This window comes from Cyprinus carpio, unplaced genomic scaffold, assembly GCF_018340385.1.
Source record: "Cyprinus carpio isolate SPL01 unplaced genomic scaffold, ASM1834038v1 S000000168, whole genome shotgun sequence".
NCBI lineage: Eukaryota > Metazoa > Chordata > Actinopteri > Cypriniformes > Cyprinidae > Cyprinus > Cyprinus carpio.
The window spans coordinates 759,138-778,594 of record NW_024872919.1 but is presented as its reverse complement, the minus strand read 5'-3'; the positions used below and the strand labels follow the sequence as shown (position 1 = coordinate 778,594).

General features: G+C 44.0%; 2 pseudogenes; both read right to left on the bottom strand.

Annotated features, from left to right (window-relative positions):
• Nucleotides 1–3,015: 3,015 nt before the first annotated feature.
• Nucleotides 3,016–6,204, bottom strand: LOC122142791 (annotated as a pseudogene).
• Nucleotides 6,205–14,998: 8,794 nt separating this feature from the next.
• The window catches only part of LOC109048893, a 73,501-nt pseudogene continuing 69,042 nt past the window's right edge, over nt 14,999–19,457 (bottom strand).

Below are 19,457 nucleotides of genomic sequence, written 5' to 3'. Positions count from 1 at the left end.
CATCCCTCACTAGGTCATATTCAAAATCACACACTACGTCCCACACTCCGCACACTGCACTCACTGGTCAAAATACCACACTCCGCCCACACTCACCCATCACTGGTCAAAATCACACTCCGCCCACACTCACCCATCACTGGTATCACACTCCACCACACTCTTGGTCAAAATCACACACTCCCCCCTCAACTGGTCAAAATCAACACCAGCCCCCAACACTCACCCCTCACTGGTCAAAATCACACTCCGCCCACACTCCCCCTCACTGGTCAAAATCACACTCCGCCCACACTCCGACCACCTCACTAGCACTGGTCAAAATCACACTCCGCCCACACTCAACCCTCCCTGGCAACATCACACGGTATCAATCACACTCCGCCCCCCTCACTGGTCAATAATCACACTATCCGAACACATCTCACCCGGGCTCACTGGTCAAAATCACACTCTGAATACACTCCAAGGGGGGTCTGGTCACACTCATTCCGCCCACACTCACACTCCGCACACACTCACTGTTCAAAATCACACTCCGCCCACAGTCACCCCGTCACTAGGCCAAAATCACATTCCGCACACACTCATTGGTCCCCAAAATCACACTCCGCCCACACTCCCCCCTCACTGGTCAAAATCACACTCCGCCCACACTCATTGGTCAAAATCACACTCCGCCCCACACTCATTGGTCAAAAGTCACACTCCGCACACACTCAACTGGTCAAAATCACACTGCCGCCCACAACTCACCCCTCACTGGTCAAAATCACATTCCGCCCACACCCATTGGTCAAAATCACACTCATAAGACACTCCCCCTCACTCACTGGTCTCCCCCCTTCTCATTGGTCAAATCACACTCCGCCCACACTCATTGGTCAAAAATCACACTCCGCCCACACTCACCCCCCCACTGGTCAAAATCACATCACTACGGCCCACACTCCCCCACTCACTGGTCAAAAATCACACTCCGCCCACACTCATTGGTCAAAAATCACACTCCGCCCACACTCACTGGTCAAAAATCACACTCCGCCCACACTCATTGGTCAAAATCACACTCCGCACACACTCACTGGTCAAAATCACACTCCGCCCACACTCCCCCCCTCCCCCCACTGGTCAAAATCACACTCCGCCCACACTCATTGGTCAAAATCACACTCCAAATCACACTCCGCCCACACTCATTGGTCAAAATCATCACACTCCGCCCACACTCCCTCCGGCCCCTCACTGGTCAAAATCACACTCCGCCCACACTCATTGGTCAAAATCACACTCCGCCCACACTCATTGGTCAAAATTCACTCGCCCACCACACTCACACTCACACTCCGCCCACACTCATTGGTCAAAATGTACACTCCGCCCACACTCACCCCTCACCTGGGGCAAAATTTGGTCAAAATCACACTCCGCCCACACTCTCCCCCTCACTGGTCAAAAATCACACTACGCCCACACTCACCCCTCACACTGGTCAGAATCACACTCCGCCCACCACCAAATAGTAAGCCACCCGCCCACACTCATTGGTCAAAATCACACTCCGCCCCACTCCCCCCATCACTGGTCAAAATCACACTCCGCCCACACTCACCCACTCACTGGTCAAAATCACACTCCGCCCACCACTCACCCCCTCACTGGTCAAAATCACACTCACGCCCACACTCCGCAACCTCAATGGTCAAAATCACACTCCGCCCACACTCCCCCTCACTGGTCAAAAATCACACTCCGCCCACACTCACCCCTCACTGGTCAAAATCACACTCCGCCCACACTACACCACCCTCACTGGTCAAAATCACACTCTCCGCCCACACTAATCATGGTCAAAATTAAATGCCACTTACATCATTATCACATTTGTCAAAACCACTCTCAGCCCACAATGAAATCTCATTGTTCAAAATCAGACTACGCCCAGATTTACATCGTTACAAAAACAACTTATTACTTAGCAAAAAGGGAACAAATTCAATTGTCAAACTTTTTTTTTTTTTTTAAGACAACTAGATTAGGCAAGAAGCTAGAGAAGAGGAGGAAAATGCAAAGAAGAGACTGTGTCTTTGGTTTGTGTTTAGGGGGTGTCATGGAGCAGCACTGACCTGCGTAATAGCCGAAGAGCCCATGCCGAGCCGCTCCGCCTCCTCCTGCTTCTTACTGTCCAGACGACTCAAACTTCACCTCGTCCTTCCTCCGCTGCACCTCCAAACTCTCATACGCATGGCTCAGAGGACCCAAACTCTACACACACACAAAGCGAGCGCAGGATGAGCAGATGCTCATGTGTTCTGGCTGTGAGTCTGATCTCTCAGAAGCTTGCGCTCGCTCACTCACTCGGGCTCAGCGCTGCTGCTCTTCTGCGGGCTCATCTCCTCCTGCTGTCTGTATACAGCCTGAGCTCTCTTCTGCTGCGCACTGAAGCTCTGACTGCTGACATTTCTGAGCGCAGAACCCCAGAACCCCGCCTTCCTGCTTGCGCCGCCGCCTGATTGCATTCTCTCCACACTGCACACAAACAAACAGCTCAACATACAGGGGAACGCCTTTAAAATGTATTTTAATATCATCATAGAAGACGAGTATTCAAAGTCCACATGTGTATTACTGCATTTTAATGTATTTGTGAATAATAAATGAAACAGATGACCCGGTTAGGAAGTGCTGGCAGGAAACTCACCGCTTTCTTCCTGTGGTGTGCTTCTTCTTGATCAGAGAGGACAGATCTGTGAGAGGAGAACAGATGTTCAGGAGACAGTGAGTTATGATTCGAGCTGTACGTGTCAGTGAGGAGGAGGAGGTGTGCTTTACCTGCGGCAGATGAAGGAGACACACTGAGCTGCTCCACACTGGGACCCACCTCAGGGGTCACCTGCGCTCAAGGAGAGACAAATGTAGCTTCCTTAAGAAACATTAATACATCACACCCCTACAGGCTTCACACTGTGTGCCCCTAGTTACCCTGTGACATTGTTATTCCTTATCCCTGAACCTTCATTCTGTGGTGGGGCTGGTGTTCATCTGAACTCTGAATCCGTACTCTAAGGGGGGTCTGGGAAAAATCACCACACAAGCATTAACAGAACAGGTTAATAAATTTTTCACATATTTATGATGAGTTTTTCCATGCAAACGTTTACATAAATTATGTAACCAATTGGCCGTATGAAGTCACCTGGGTGTGTGGGTGAAGAAGAGTCTGGGTGAGTTTTCCACAGAATTATGAACAGTTGAGGAGGACAATGAGTGAGATTGGACTTGTACCTAATAGTTTAACACTATTTATATAAAATGATTAATATTACGAGCGCTGGAAGCTCCCAAATTGAGTGCGGCACGTCCGAACTGTGTAGTGAGAGATGAGAGGTGCTGTGTGTGTGACCTCGTTGCGCGTGCTGGTCGGTGGCCTGCGGGGCCAGACTATTGATCTCTCCGCGGGGTACAGAGCCGCTGCTCTGCTGTTGTATTTGGCGTTGGCCTGCGTTGGTTGATACAGCCGTGTGACTGGACTGAAGAAGGCACTATGGGTAGGGAACACACTCAAATTCATGCTCCTCACAAACACACCGTGCTGAGCACACAGGGTGCGGATTTAGCATGGTTTGTGACACTCACCGCGCCTGGCATTTTCCTCCCACCTGCATACAGCGCAGCTGATACCAGGACCAGTTCGAGTCCAGCTCAGTGGACCTGCAACAGAGGTGAGAAAAACTCATCTCAACAACAAGAGTCACAGCAGAAACACTGACAGCACTGTGAAAAAGTAAGGTGAACCCCACGACCACATGTAGCAGCGTCGTTGCTGATCGAGCTTTACTGTCATGACGGACCTGAACAACATCAAGATGACAATTTGAATTTAAATACTTCTATTCCTTCACTGAGCTACCCGGCGCTGCCCCTTGTGTCCTGTGCCGCCCCTACATTTAGTAAGTTTGTTACTGCCCCCTTGGCATGGAGCCCTGTCAAGCACTTCTTGCCGGCTGTTTCATATACTTGTCTTAACAGCCGTTCTCGGGTCTTCCTCCTTGTTCGCCGACTTTCCATAACTTTCTTTCATTTTTTTACTCCTGACTGGGAAAGTGTGCAAAGGGAAAGTTTACCTGATTAAGGAGTGTCAGGAGTCGTGCGCGTTTACCGGGTACCGGCTGCAGGAGTTGTGGAAGTGTAAAGTTTGAGCCGTGAATGACACGAGTGGTTGAGAGTGTAAACGTTTACGGCGATGAAGGACAGTGTAATGGTTGGTACACAAAAACCCACGTTTATATGGATGCCGGCGTGTGAGCGTGGTTCACGTTTACGTGCTGAAGACCGTGTGAATGGTTGTCCAGGTTACCATATGAAGGGCTGTGTGAAGTCTGTCCAATTTTACCTGATGAATGATGGGAACACGTGTAACGTTTCGCGATGATGAAGGAGTTGCGCGTGAAAAGTTGACCTGCTGACGGACAGTGTAACAGTGGTAAAGTTTACTTGCTGGAAGGAGTGTACACAGTGTCAGTTTACCTGACGAAAGGACAGTGTACTGGTGTAATGTTACCTGATGGGAGTTGTGAGAGTGTAAAGTCTACCTGATGAAGGAACAGTTTGAGAGGGTAAAAAGTATCACTGATGAAGGACCGTGTGCGAGTTGTAAGTTTCACCTGATGAAGGCCAGTGTCGCGAGTGTAAATTTTCCCTGAATGAAGGACAGTGTGAGAGTGTAAAAAGTTTAAACCATAAATGAAGGACCAGTGTGAGAGTGTACAGTTTAGCTGATGAAGGACAGTGTTAGAGTTAAAGGTATACCTGATGAAGGACCGTGTGAGAGTGTTAAGTTTACCTGCTGCAAGTACAGTGTGAGAGTGGTAAAGTTTACCTTGATGAAGGAGTGTACAGTTGTTAAGTTTACCTGATGAAGGACAGTGTTAGAGTTTAAAAGGTTTACTTGATGAAGGCGTGTGTAGAGTGTAAAGTTTAACCCGATGCAGTAGTGTTGTAAAACAGGGTTACAAGTTTACCTGAGAAGGACAGTGTCGAGCGTTGTTAAAGTTTACGTATTTGCTGATGGAGTGTGCAGTGTGTAAAGTCAACCTGATGAACGAACAGTGTAATGGTTGTTAACAGTTTTAGCTGATTGAGTGTGCGGAGTGTACCGGTTACCTGATGGAGTGTGAGAGTGTAAAGTATAACCTGATTAAGGACAGTGTGAGAGTGGTAAGTAGTATCCTGATGACGGACAGGGGTGAGAGTGTCAAAAGTAACCTGAGACAGGACAGTGGGTGAGTTTAAAGTTACCTGATGAAGCGACAGTGTTAGAGTGTATAAGTTTCCTTGATGAGAGGAGTGTGAGGTTGTTTAAAGTTTTACCGTACGAAGGACAGTGTGAGAGTTGGTACAGTTTACCTTATGAAAGGACCGTTGTGAGCTGTACAGTTTACCGGATGAAGGACAGTGTGAGAGTGTCGTTTACCTGCTGCCGGACAGTGTGAGAGTGTAAAGTTTGACCTGATGAAGGGGTTTAACGGTTTAACGTTACCTGACCGAAGGACAGGTGCACTCCCCAGTGAGCGGTGTGTCCCTGAGCAGTCAATGCAGAGAAAGACACCATAAGTGGGGAGGCTTGGCCCACGCTGGGGTTCTTCACCGGAGCAGTCAAAACAAACCTGAAACACCAGCACTAGCTAATAAATACACACCAATCCCAATACACATCATGCACCATACTGGCTGTAGCTGCAAGAATATAGAGTCAGTCTGCCTTCAAATGATCATATAATCAATCAGATTTACAGAATGAAGTCTCAAAAATCTTAACACACAATCTAGCATTGTTTCTAAGCATCTATTGTGCCACTTATTTTATTTTTTTTTTGCTTTGATCCAGTAGAATAACAACACAATATATCTTTATGAAAACGTTTAGAATGTTTAGAAACGGCGCAGTTGTGGATCAGGACGTTTTGTTTGTTTTCAAGAATAAAAGCTGGTTTAATAATAAGCTCGACGAAGGATCCGTGTGCGTACAGCTGCCATATGTTTTGATATAAACATGTTACGTGGCAGACCTCTTCCTGCTTCCCGCTCGGCCGAGAGCAGAGCGGGGCTCGGTGTGTGGAGCTCACTCTCACCTTGTTCGTGGGCACGGAGCGCAGACGCTTGGAGCACGGCGGTGATGTCGTGGTTTATGGGGTCCGTACTCATGCTTACCGCTGCGGAAACCGGAGGCGCTGGAGAGTCTGCACACGCCTCCCAAAGCAGCAGGCGCACTTCCGCCTGCGGTGACGTCACGCGCACGGCGCGCGCTGATTGGCGGAACACACGCGGACGCTTCGCATGACAAAACAAACAGCAGCGCGAGTCATAACAGAGAGACGACAACTTGACACCGTGGCTATTTTAATGTTTCAAATAACACGTTTGTGCAGACAAAAATTCAACCATATGGCGTGAATGAAACAATGTTGTCTACCGTCATATTTTGCTTTGATACATGGTATATTTAAATAAAATGTAATTGTTTTTAATTTCATTTTAAATAAATTATTACAACAAATATTTTAGATTTTAAATCCTACTTTTATTATTGTGATTTTTTAACTGTTATTTAAAGCACTTTGAATTACCATTGTGTATGAAATGTGCTCTACAAATAAACTTGCCTCGCCTAAAAATATACATTCCATTGCACCAGCAGTACAGCGCGCATTCATCATTTAAGTATTTTTTTGTTATTTATTTGTGTGTATAGTATATATATATATATATATGTGTGTGTGGTGTGTGTGGTGTGTAAAATTAGAATAATTAATACTTTATCTTTAATAGATTGGCAATAAAGATAAAATTGTATGTTTATCCATACATGTATATCAATCAGGGAAAAGAATAATTCAGAAAATACAGAATTCAATTCTTTATTGTCAGCTTGAATAAACACCAATGAACTGTGTAACTGAGTTTTGTCATGTGACGTCACAAACCCAACATTCAGCTCCTTCAATCCATTTCAGCACTGCACAAATATGAAAAACACACACACACACTGAAGTGCATCTGTCACTATAACACCACAACACACACACACACACTGAAGTGCATCTGTGACCCGACCCACCCCCATCCCACAGACACAGGGGTCAGAGGTCAGAGCAGTACAACTCAATCATGTCCATCCCCACCCTTATGTTCCTCAAAGCTAACAGCGCTGGTAACTCTCTTTAAAATGGCCCAGGACTGCTGTCCTGGAGAGTGATGAGTGTTGATCTGATGGACTGTAACACATGAGATCAGCTCGAGCGCTCGGCCTGTTTCCCATCATGCACTTCAGCGCTGTCACTGCAGGTGCTCCACGTAGTTGGCGGGGTAGAGGCCGACGGTGCCGTCGCTCAGGCGCCCCTTACACCAGCCCCGCTCGTCCTCCTCGCTGATCTCCATCAGCTGATCTCCTGCACACACAGTCATGGTGCAGACACAGAGCGACGGAGGGGCTAGATCACGTGACTTCCTGTGAGCGTCCTGCTCATGAAGCTCAGACTCGTCCCGGCCCACGCCCCTCGTAGTCGTATAGGGCTGCGCACCGGCACACACACCTCACACGTGTGAGCACGGCTCGTCTCGAACCGGATTTGCTAGTTAGTGTTAGTGAAGGGATTCCCTGCATCCTCGTCAGAGCCGGCAGCCGCCGTCGTCGTCTCTACAGTCCCAGCGCTGAGAGACAGGCGACAGCACACGCTTCAGACACCACGCACACACAAGCCCAGGAGAGATGCAGTGTGCACTCAAGATCAGCTGACGTGTGGCCATGCAATGCACAAACACAGACAGACAGAGAGAGAGACGGAGGAGTGGATGGTCACCAAGTTTGAGCACGTCACTTCCCTCAGCGGACCGGGCCTGCTCTCTCGGACCGCTCCGCCGGCCCTATCTTCATCCTCACCATCTCATCATCCTCATCAAAAACGGGTTTAAGCTACCTTGGCCATGGGCACAGGACAACACTGACAGCACAGAGACTGGTTCACAAGGATCACACACACACAAGGGCTCAGCCAATTCCACACGGCTCCAGTTGTCGCTTCAGAATATCACCGGAGCCAGCGCTAGATCAACATGACACTTGTTTATAAACACATCAATTATGACAGAACTCAAAACTATGAGATACCGCCTCAATGATCACTTGCACTTCCAACAACTAATGAAGATTTAACAGTTGAAATCCTGAAGTAAAAAGACAAAGTCATGAGATACTGTCATTATTATGAGAATAAGTCTAAATTATGAGATACTCAGTCGTAATTATGAAACGAGTCAAAATGACAAGAATTATGAGATAATAATAATTGGATTGAACTTGACAAAAAGTCAAATTATGACTAAAAACCAATTAGACTTTTTAGCTCTCATTTTGACTTTGTATCTCAATTTTCAACTTATTCTCATGATAATGTCAGCCATCGCAGGATTTTTGTACGTTTTATCATAACTTTGACTGTTTTCTCTCAATACTGGAGAGTATAGCTTTTGATCTACTAATCACAGTACAGTTATCTCAAGGACAGAAATGGGCTCCACACATTTCTTTACCCAGACGCACTTGAAATAATAAAACGTGGTGTTCTTCACTGGAGTTATACACACTATAAGACTCAAGATCTACACACACACACACACTACACACAACACCACTCACCTGCTGCTGGTTTAGAGGTCTGCTCTGTCTGCTGAGGGGAGTCTCCGTCAATCAGCGTGTTTCCTCTTGGCTTTTCTCCTCCTGGACTGAGTGTTTGATTTTTCGAGTCCATGGGACCAATTAATGCTGCAGCACACACACACACACACACACGGCCCCTTCAGCCTATCATGGCTTTTCTAATCAAAGCGTTGAAACTGCTTTAGCTTATGGTCTCACACAAGTCAAAGTGGATGCAAATCAAACTCCAAAATCACCAGAAGCAGCATGAAGTATCATATCAGTAGTCCATGTGATACTTGTGTATTTCAATACCATGCTTTGTGGAAGAACAGAGTGAAATAGAAATCTTTTCCTCCACCACAGACTTCGGATCTCATAATTATCTCATTTTTTTGGCCATTTATGCTCCATTTATGCTTGTATAGCGTACTCATAATTACGACAATATCTCACGAGTCAGTTTAGCTTTTTAGAATTATGACTAATATTAATGATTGTGAATTTCTATTTTTGTTTCCTTCCGACTATTATCTCATAAATCATGGGCTTATCTATAATTCTGGCTTATCATCTCATTAATGATGAACGTATCTCATGATGTCAATTTTTTAAAAAAACTACATTGACCTTTTTTATAGTTAAAACTTAGTATCTCACGATTCTCAGCTATTTAATCTCATAATCATGACTTAGTATCTCATAATTACCACAGTATCTCATGATTTCAACTTTTTAATAATAATGTAACTTTTTTCTACTTATACTTTTTTTTTAAAAATTTTGGTTCTCTTTGACTAGTTAACTCATACTTATGACTATAGTATCTCATAATTGACTTTTTTTTCTTCACTCCCCAATTTCAACTGTAAACCTTTGCCTCCACCAGAGCTCCTCAGTCTCATTGTGCTGGTGTTAGGGAACGATGCTATGTGAGGTCCCCATGACCTTATCCAGGCACAGTGTGATGAATAAGGTCTTCAATGTTCAGTCTGTTCTTCACACAAAGCTTCATCTGAAACTGCTGTTATGACCTGTTATGGTGCTCGGGTGTCAGCGCCGGGTTCACTTTCTCTGGGTGTAACGAGCCAGTGTGGCAACGCCTCATTCTGTGATCGGCAGGAGGAAGTCAACATGAGTTCTGGAGCTCCTGACGGTTCTCTGTGTGTGTCGTACCTCAAATCCGAGGCCAGTTCATGGGCATGCCGGGCCCGTGGTTGGAGCGGAACCACTTGAGGGTCTTCCTGTGCGTCGGCTGCCTGGAGCGTGTCCTCCCGTGTGTGATAGCGATGGTGAGTACCCTGAAAGAGAGACACGTTTAGCACGCTGTCATGTGTGTGAGAATAACAACTACCAGACCATCACAGCTGGAGGGTTTGCATGAGAGTGACTCATGAATGGTCTGGTCTCTGAAGAACAACAGCGAATCCTGTGCGTCTCTATTCAAATGATAACACGGCATCGTTCAGGTGCTCACTTGTGATTGGAGGATGGAGGTCGAGGTGCTGCTTGATGCACCAGCAGCAGCTCTCTGAAGAAGTGCAGTCCTCTTGCCCTCAAACTGCGGCCACTGCTCGACACACTGCTCCATGTTCTCCTTGTAGCTGAGGGGTCATCATCTCCAAGCTCCTCCAGAGACTTCCTGTAGCGAACTGCGTCTGCAGCACCACACAAACACACGCCGTCACAAACCATCGAGTCACTGCAGCGGCATTACACACGCAAATCATATGCGCATCTGCTTGACCAACCTGAAATTGAAGCGTTATAAAAAATACATGATGACAGATTTTGTTGCCAGTTTATACTACTAAAAGTGTTACAACTTGTTTTAATGTTACTATTCATGACAGATGTTATTGTTCATTTGAAAAATGCATTATTGAAATATATGCATTTTAACACTTTTTGAGCCGATGTTCTTCTATAAACAACAGTAACTTTCACTACTGTTTGCTTGGTGCAACTCTTTCATAAGTTCGGTCGGGGTACTGGGGGGGACAGTGTAAATACTGCAGAAACCACTACAGAAAGAAAGCAGTTAGCCACTCAACAGGAGAGTGCTCATCTGGGGGAGTACAGTAAGAAGTCTTAAAGGGACACATCAGAGAGAGGCGGATGGTGGTTGAAGAGACCACAGACCTTCTGAACTTCCTGCTGGCACTTCTCCACTCGGCTCCTGCAGCTTCGCTTCTTGGGCCTCTGGGGTTGTTATGTGCTCCAGCTTGCTTCTGAACTCTCTCGGCGGAGGCGGTTTTCTCCTCCTTACAGGCGTTGTGGTTAGGCCTTCTTCATCGTATCCACCTGCCGTCATCATTACAGTGAGCCAAACACACATGCCCTCATACAGTGTCAGAGAACACCAGTGTGGGTTGTGTGGTACAAATAATGCGATCAGCTCCAAAGAGCATGCATGCATGGGTGGATGAGCACCTTGCAGATGTTTCTGGGCCACACCAATCTCACACACTTGACAGAACAGATAAAATGCGAATTTACACTCAAAAGCATAACCACACGCATCTTCGTTCTGCTCTCATGACTCTCTCATGACGCACTTGACAGGTGTAATGGTCATTTATTATTCTAGATTATTATTTATGTGCATACACAGTTTAGCCAAAAGAGAACTCAAATATTAGTAGAAAACAGAAGTTTTTTGAGGATTTTAAAGGATTTTAAAGAAATCAGAAGTAGATTACATTTTTATTGAGGAATCAAGTTAGAATGATAACATACTGACATACTAAACAATTTCATGTGCAAAATAAGCTGAACACAGCCATTATTTACTGAAGGCTTCAGATTACTGAACCTCACGCGGTCCCTGACAGTGTTAAGCCTGTTGTTTGCTGACTGTGTGGAGTTGTGGTGCTTGTACCTCCTTGAGTTTCTTGGCCCAGGGTTTCTGTGCCTTGCGAAAGACATCTTCTGCTTCTTTGGTCTCCTGAAGCCACCAATCATCTGTTTGTGGTAAGCGTCCTTCTGCCAGTTCTTGATTTTCTCCAGGTGCTCTCCCGTCAGTGCAGTCTTCACCTCCATGTGCAGGTCGCTCACCTTCTCGGCCTCGGTCATCAGAGCGAGAACCACGCTCGCCCCACCCGTCCCGTAACTGAGGCCCTAGAGGAGACCACACAGACAAGTCTTTATTCAGACGATCAGAGCCACTGCCTACGCCTGCCTTTGTGCTGCTTCCTGCTCACAGATGATGTCCTGTTTGCATCCTAATGAACTGATCTGAGATTCAAGAACATCTCTGGGTCACCCGAGCAACTGAACCCAATTGTTAAAAAACGTTATATTACCTCTGAAGACTTGTTGAAAGGAACATTTTACCGTCATCCTGTGATGATTTAGTTAATAAAATTAAAAAAAGAACTAGAAAATCAAAAGAAAACTTAAAAATACTAAATGAAGAAGTCCTAAAACAAAATCTAGAAAAACTAAACTAAAAATAAACTAAAAACAAAATGAAAAAATCTAAAATTTACAATAAAGGACAATTCAAAAGAACACGGCAAAGCTTATTTCTCAAAACTTACAATTGCTTATACTAATAACCCCCGATTATTATTTAATACAACTGATTCACTAATAAATCATAAAATTTATTATAGTTCTGAGTTACCAAGTTGGAAATGTGAAGAGTTTGCATGCTACTTCAGAGATAAAGTTATAAACATTAGATCAGGGATCTGTTTAATTACGCTCCCTCCATTCCATTGTTTATTAGGTGTAGAGAATACTACTTAAAATGGAAAGTTTTTACTCTGGTTGAATGTTGAGGACACTAAGAAAGGTTGTAAACAGAACTGAGACATCTATTGTTCCCTTGATCCAATTGCTACCTCTCTTTCAAAAAGTATTTTTGACTCCCTATCTGTTGATATCCTTGAGATAGTAAATCACTCCCTGCCAGCCTTGGCCATTTTTCCCTTCTGATCTGTAGATTCTGTCCTAGTCAAAACCTGTGTGTAAAAAAAGGGAGCTCAGAATTTGTACTCCTAGGTAATTATAGACCCATCTCAAATCTTACATTTTTTTTTTATAACATTCAGAGAAAAATCGTTTTTAAATCAGTTTGACTATATTCTTAAATTGCAAATTCGAAACTAGAGATGGTTTCAGACAGTGACTATTTTGGTCTAAGCTGGAACCGCTTTAAATTGTTTTTTTTTTTTTTTTTTTTTTTTTTTATATATCTTAGTGAAAGAACATTTGCAGATCTATTAATACATTGCCTGAATATAACAGGGTACTATGTGGGGTTCCTCAGGCCCCCCCCCATCAGTTTTTTAGACCACTGCTTTTTTTAATATATATATGTTACCTCTCGGTCACTTGCATCAGGAGGTGGTGCATGGTATTCTCTTTGTCATAGCTCATGTTGATTGACACACAGTGGTGTTTTGTAGCCTTGTCTTCTGATGACACTGTGAAAAATCGATACACTCGCAAAATTGCATCCAACACATAAATTCCTGGATGTCACCAATCCTTCTACGTCATGTTACCAAAACGGCATTTTAATCAAGTAATACCATTTCTTTTCTTTCTCTGAGAAAGCAAGAAAAGAAAATGATTGCATGTATTTTATAACTAGCAGGCTTGACTATTGTAATGCCCTTCTTTTCTGGTCCTACCACCGAACGACGATTTAACCAATTGCAAGGTAATCCAAACAATAGACTGCTGCTCGAATTATTGATAAAACACCAAAACCAAAAAGGATAGATCAGAGTACATCAGAATTAAAGTCATTACAACGGGTTACCTGTTCGTTTTTTCCTATTTGATCTTAGAAATCTCGTTATTAGTTTATAAAGGCATTGGATGGCCTTGCTCCAGACTATCTTTTCCAAAAAGCTTATAGTATTATGAAACCTAGACAGCCTCTTAAGGTCCTCTGATCTCTGTTCCTTCTACCACTGTACCTTAAGCAAAACTAAATGTGTAATGTCGTTTCAAATCAAATTAAAACACATATATTTTTAGTCTGGCCTCTTCTGTAAAGACGTTTAAAACCTCTGTATATGCCCGGTGTTTTGTTTTGCCTTGTTGGTAATTTTTTGTATTTGTAATCTATCCTAGTGGGACCATATCCTGCATAGTTTCAGCTCCAGCCCTAATCAAAACACACCAAACCAGCGCTAAAATCAGGCTCTTCAGACGTGCTAGAAAACTTCCAGGACGGGTGTGTCGGAGCTTGTCCGTTCCTGTTCGCTTGTAAACACCAAACCAGATTCTCCAGATTACAGTGGAGAATCACCCGCTCACATTCACTTTCCACTTGCCTCACGTATAACGTTTTTCCTCAGATGAACCGCAAACACCCAATAGTGTGTCTAGTGGAAGTGTGGTCACACTCAAGCCAGACTTAACCAGTGTGAGCTAAAGATAGAGCCGTCACCACCGCGTCCCCAAACCTCATCTGGAGCTGTGTTTTAGTGTGTTTGTTTGGGCACGCTCTCTCAGCAGCTGTGTGAGGTTGTTTCCGGGTCTTCTGTCAGTGGATCAGTGTGTGTGTGTTGTGTGTGAAAACTGCCCTCAGCTGTCTGTGAATGTGGAGACTCGAGTTGGTGTGGACACAGATCCACTAGTGACCTACAAAAAACGGTGATGCATTTCATGAAGCATGTGGAAGACTGCTTGTGAAAATGAACCATGATGACATTTCTTCTTTAGTTGTACGGCGTGAACGAGACATCCTTTCGTCTTGGCGAGTCAAAAAATTACAATGGGCAGGCAACCAAATGAGAAAAGAAATAATGTAGATATGTCAAAAAAATGAGGAGAGATGGGCAAGGACTCTTGAATAACTGCAAGAGCTTTAAACACCTTTGAAGACCACTGAAGCCCTTGTTACTGCCCAGTAATTTCCGCCACGTATACAAGCAGTGAGACTCTGTTGCTTGGTATGACTTGGATAGCAAATCATATAAAAACCTCATTGGCTGTTCCACTGGGTACGTTTGGCTAAGGTTTTTGGCAGGCATTGTGCAAGCAATGCCATCATTGCAACTTGAATGCCGTCGCAGAGTCTGCAAAGCAATTCGCACTCTGTATGGAGAAAAGAGGGCGTAATCCAGGCACAGTGACATGATAAGGTTCTTCACTTCAGTTCTGGTCCTCACGACAAAGCTTCATCTGAACTGCTGTTAGGACACTGTTACGGTGCTCGTGTGTCGGCCCGGTTCACTTTCTCTGTGTGTAACCGGAGCAGTGTGAATGCCTCCTTCTGTGATCGGCAGGAGGAAGTCACATGCGTCGGAGCTCCTGACGGTTCTCTGTGTGTGTCGTACCTCAATACTGAGGCCAGTTCCATGGCATTCCGGGCCCTGGTTGGAGCGGAACCACTTGAGGTCTTCCTGTGCGTCGGCTGCCTGGAGCGTGTCCTCCAGTGTGTGATAGATGGTTGAGTACCTGAAAGAGAGACACGTTTAGCGCACGCTGTCCATGTGTGTGAGAATAAACAACTATCAGACCATCACAGCTGAGGGGTTTGCATGAGAGTGACTCATGCATGCTGGTCTCGGAAGAACAACAGCGCTCCGTGCGTCTCTATTCAAATGATAACACGACAGCGGTCAGGTGCTCACTTGTGATTGGAGGGAGAGGTCGAGGTGCTGCTTGATGACCAGCAGCAGCTCTCTGAAGAAGTGCAGTCTCTTGCCCTCAAACTGCTGCCACTGCTCGAACACCTGCTCCATGTTCTCCTTGTAATGAGGGGTCATCATCTCCACTCCCGCCAGAGACTTCCTGTAGCGCTCCTGCGTCTGCAGCACCAACACAAACACACGCCATCACAAACCATCGAGTCACGGCAGCGGCATTACACAACGCAATCATATGCGCATCTGCTGGACCAACCTGAAATTGAGCGTTAAAATACAGTGATGACAGATTTTTTGCCAGTTTATACTACTAAAATGTAAAACTTGTTTTAATGTTACTAGTTCATGACAGATGTTATTGTTCATTTGAAATTCATTATTGAATATATGCATTTTAAACACTTTTTGAACCTAAACTCTTATGAGAGGGTTTACATTGCCGATTTGAAATATAGAAAATGTGAATACACTGTATAAATACTATTTAAGCACAAAAACAATACTTAAGAGACGGTTCATTTGAGGTTCTGTATAAAGAACAGTAACTTTCACTAACTGTGTCAACTCTTTATAAGTTCCTATACAGTGTAAATACTGCAGAAACACTACAGAAAGCAGTTAGCCACTCAACAGAGAGCTCATCTGCATACAGAAGCTCTTAAAGAACATCAGAGAGAGGGCGGATGGTGGTTGAAGAGACCATTGGGGTACAGACCTTCGGAACTTCCTGCTGGCACTTCTCCACTTTCTCCTGCAGCTTCTTCTTTGGCCTCATGGGTTTGTTATTCCCAGCTTGCCTTGAACTCTCTCGGCTGAGGCGGTTTTCCTCCTCCTTACAGGCGTTGTGGTAGGGCCTTCTTCATCGTATCCACCTGCCGTCATCATCTTACAGTGAGCCAAACCACCACATGCCCTCATACAGTGTCAGAGAACACCAGTGGGGTTGTGGTAATATCAGCTCCAAAGAGCATGCAAATGCATGGGTTGGATGAGCACCTTGCAGCACACATGTTTCTGGGCCCCGCCAATCTCACACCACTTGACAGAACAGATAAAATGCGAATTTTACACTCAAAAAGCATAACCACACCACATCTTCGTTCTCTCACATGACTCTCTCCTGACTGTACTGACAGGTGTAATGGTCATATTATTATTCTAGATTATATATTTATGTGCATACACAGTTTAGCCAAAGAGAATCAAAATATTAGTAGAAACAGAAGTTTTTGAAGGATTTTAAAGAAATCAGAAGTAGATTACATTTTTATTGAGGAATCAAGTAGAATGATAACATACTGACATACTAAACAATTTCATGTGCAAATAAGCTGAACACAGGCATATTTACTGAAGGCTTCAGCTAACTGAACCTCACGCTTCCTGGAAGTGTTAAGCCCTTGTTTGCTGACTGTGTGGAGTTGTTGTGCTCGTACCTCCTTGAGTTTCTTGGCCCAGGGTTTCTGTGCCTTGCGAAAGCCCATCTTCTGCTCTCTTGGTAGGTCTCCTTGGAAGCCCCCATCATCTGTTTGTGGTAAGCGTCCTTCTGCCAGTTCTTGATTTTCTCCAGGTGCTCTCCCGTCAGTGCAGTCTTCACCTCCATGTGCAGGTCGCTCACCTTCTCGGCCTCGGGCTCAGAGCGAACCAAACGCTCGCCCCACCGTCCCGTACTGAGGCCCTAGAGGAGACCACACAGACAAGTTCTTTTATTCAGACGATCAGAGCCACTGATAACGCCTGCCTTTGTGCTGCTTCATCCAGTATGATGTCCTGTTTGCTCCTAATGAACTGATCTGAGATTCAAGAACATCTCTGGTCACAAGCAACTGAACCCATTGTTACAAAAAACGTTATATTACCTCTGAAGACTTGTGAAAGGACCACATTTAATACCATCATCCTGTGATGATTTAGTTTAATGAGTTTAATAACAGAATGAGAGCAGCTCTTTTAAAATTAAAAGAAAAATGTAGAAGTGCTGAATGAAGATGGCGTAACACTAAAACTAGAAATACACTTACAACAAAATGAAAATCTTTAAAATTTACAATAAAGAAATTCAAAAGAACATGGTAAGCTTATTTCTCAAACCTTACAAATGCTAATACTAATAACCCCCGATTATTATTAAATACAACTGATGCACTAATAATCATAAAATTTATTATCGTTCTCTGAGTTACCAAGTTGGAAATGTGAAGAGCTACTTCAGAGATAAAGTTATAAACATTAGATCAGGGATCTGTTTAATAAATGATAATCGGTCAATTACGCTCCCTCCATTATTATTAGGTGTAGAGAATACTATTAAAATGGAAAGTTTTACTCTGGTTGATGTTGAGACACTAAGAAAGGTTGTAATAGAACTGAGACCATCTATTTGTTCCCTTGATCCAATTCCTACCTCTCTTTTAAAAAGTATTTTTGACTCAATATCTGTTGATATCCTTGAGATAGTAAATCACTCCCTGCAGCTTGGCATTTTCCCTTCTGATCTTAATTCTGTCCTAGTCAAACCTGTGTGTAAAAAAGGGAGCTCAGATATTTGTACTCCTAGTAATTATAGACCCATCTCAACTCTTACATTTTTAAGTAAAACATTAGAGAAAACCGTTTTTAATCAGTTGAATATATTCTTAAATGCAAATTCGAAATTAGAGATGTTTCAGGAGTGACTATGTTGGTCTATCTGGAACAGTTTTAAAATTTTTTTTTTTTTTTAATCATATCTTAGTGAAAGAACATTTGCAGTATCTATTAATACCTTGCCTGAATATAACAGGGTACTATGTGGGGTTCCTCAGGGATCAGTTTTAGGACCACTGCTTTTTAATCTATATATGTTACCTCTCGGTCACTTCATCAGGAGGTGTGCATGGTATCTCTTTTCATAGCTATGTTGATGACACACAGTGTGTTTGTAGCCTTGTCTTCTGATGACCCTGTGAAAATCGATACACTCGCAAATTACATCCAAGACATAAATATCTGGATGTCACAAACCTTCTTACATAATGTTACCAAAACGGCATTTTATTAAGTAAGACCATTTCTTTCTCTAAGCAACACAGAAAAATGATTGCATGCATTTATAACTAGCAGGCTTGACTATTGTAATGCCCTTCTTTCTGGTCTACCAAGTTACAATCAATCCAAATTGCATTAATCCAAAAAAATACTGCTGCTCGAATATTGATAAAAACCAAAACCAAAAAGAGAGATCATATTACATCAGTATTAAAGTCATTACACTGGTTACCTGTTAGTTTTCCTATTGATCTTAGAAATCTTTTATTAGTTTATAAGGCATTGGATGGACTTGCTCCAGACTATCTTTCAAAAATGCTTATAGTATATGAACCTAGACGGACTCTTAGGTCCTCTGATTCTTTTCTTCTAACTGTACCTCTAAGCAAAACTAAATGTGGTAATGTAGTTTCAAATCTAAATTAAAAACATATATTTTTAGTCTGGCCTATCTGTAAAGACTTATAAAACCTCTGTATATTTCTTGTGTTTTGTTTTGCCTTGTTTGTAATGTTTTGTATTTTAATATATCCTAGTGGACCATATTCCTGCAGAGTTCAGCTCCAGCCCTAATCAAACACACCAAACCAGCTAATCAAGCTCTTCAGACGTGCTAGAAACTTCCAGACGGGTGTGTCGGAGCTTGTCGTTCCTGTCAGCTTTTAAACACAACAGATCTCAGATTACAGTGAGATCACCGCTCACTTCACTTTCACTTCCTCACTATACGGTTTCCTCAGATGAACCGCAAACCCCCAATAGTGTGTCTAGGGGAAGTGAGGTCACACTCAGCAGCCTAACCAGTGTGAGCCGTCACCACAGTGTCAAACCCTCAGCTGGAGCTGTGTGTGAGTGTGTGTGTGCACCTCTCTCCAGCAGCTGTGTGAGGTGTTTCCTGGTCTGTCAGTGGATCAGTGTGTGTGTGTGAGTGTGTGTGTGCACCTCTCTCCAGCAGCTGTGTGAGGTGTTTCCTGGTCTGTCAGTGGATCAGTGTGTGTGTGTGTGTGTGTGGTGTGTGCACCTCTCTCCAGCAGCTGTGTGAGGTGAATCTGGTCTGTCAGTGGATCAGTGTGTGTGTGAGTGTGTGTGTGTGTGTGTGTGTGCACCTCCAGCAGCTGTGT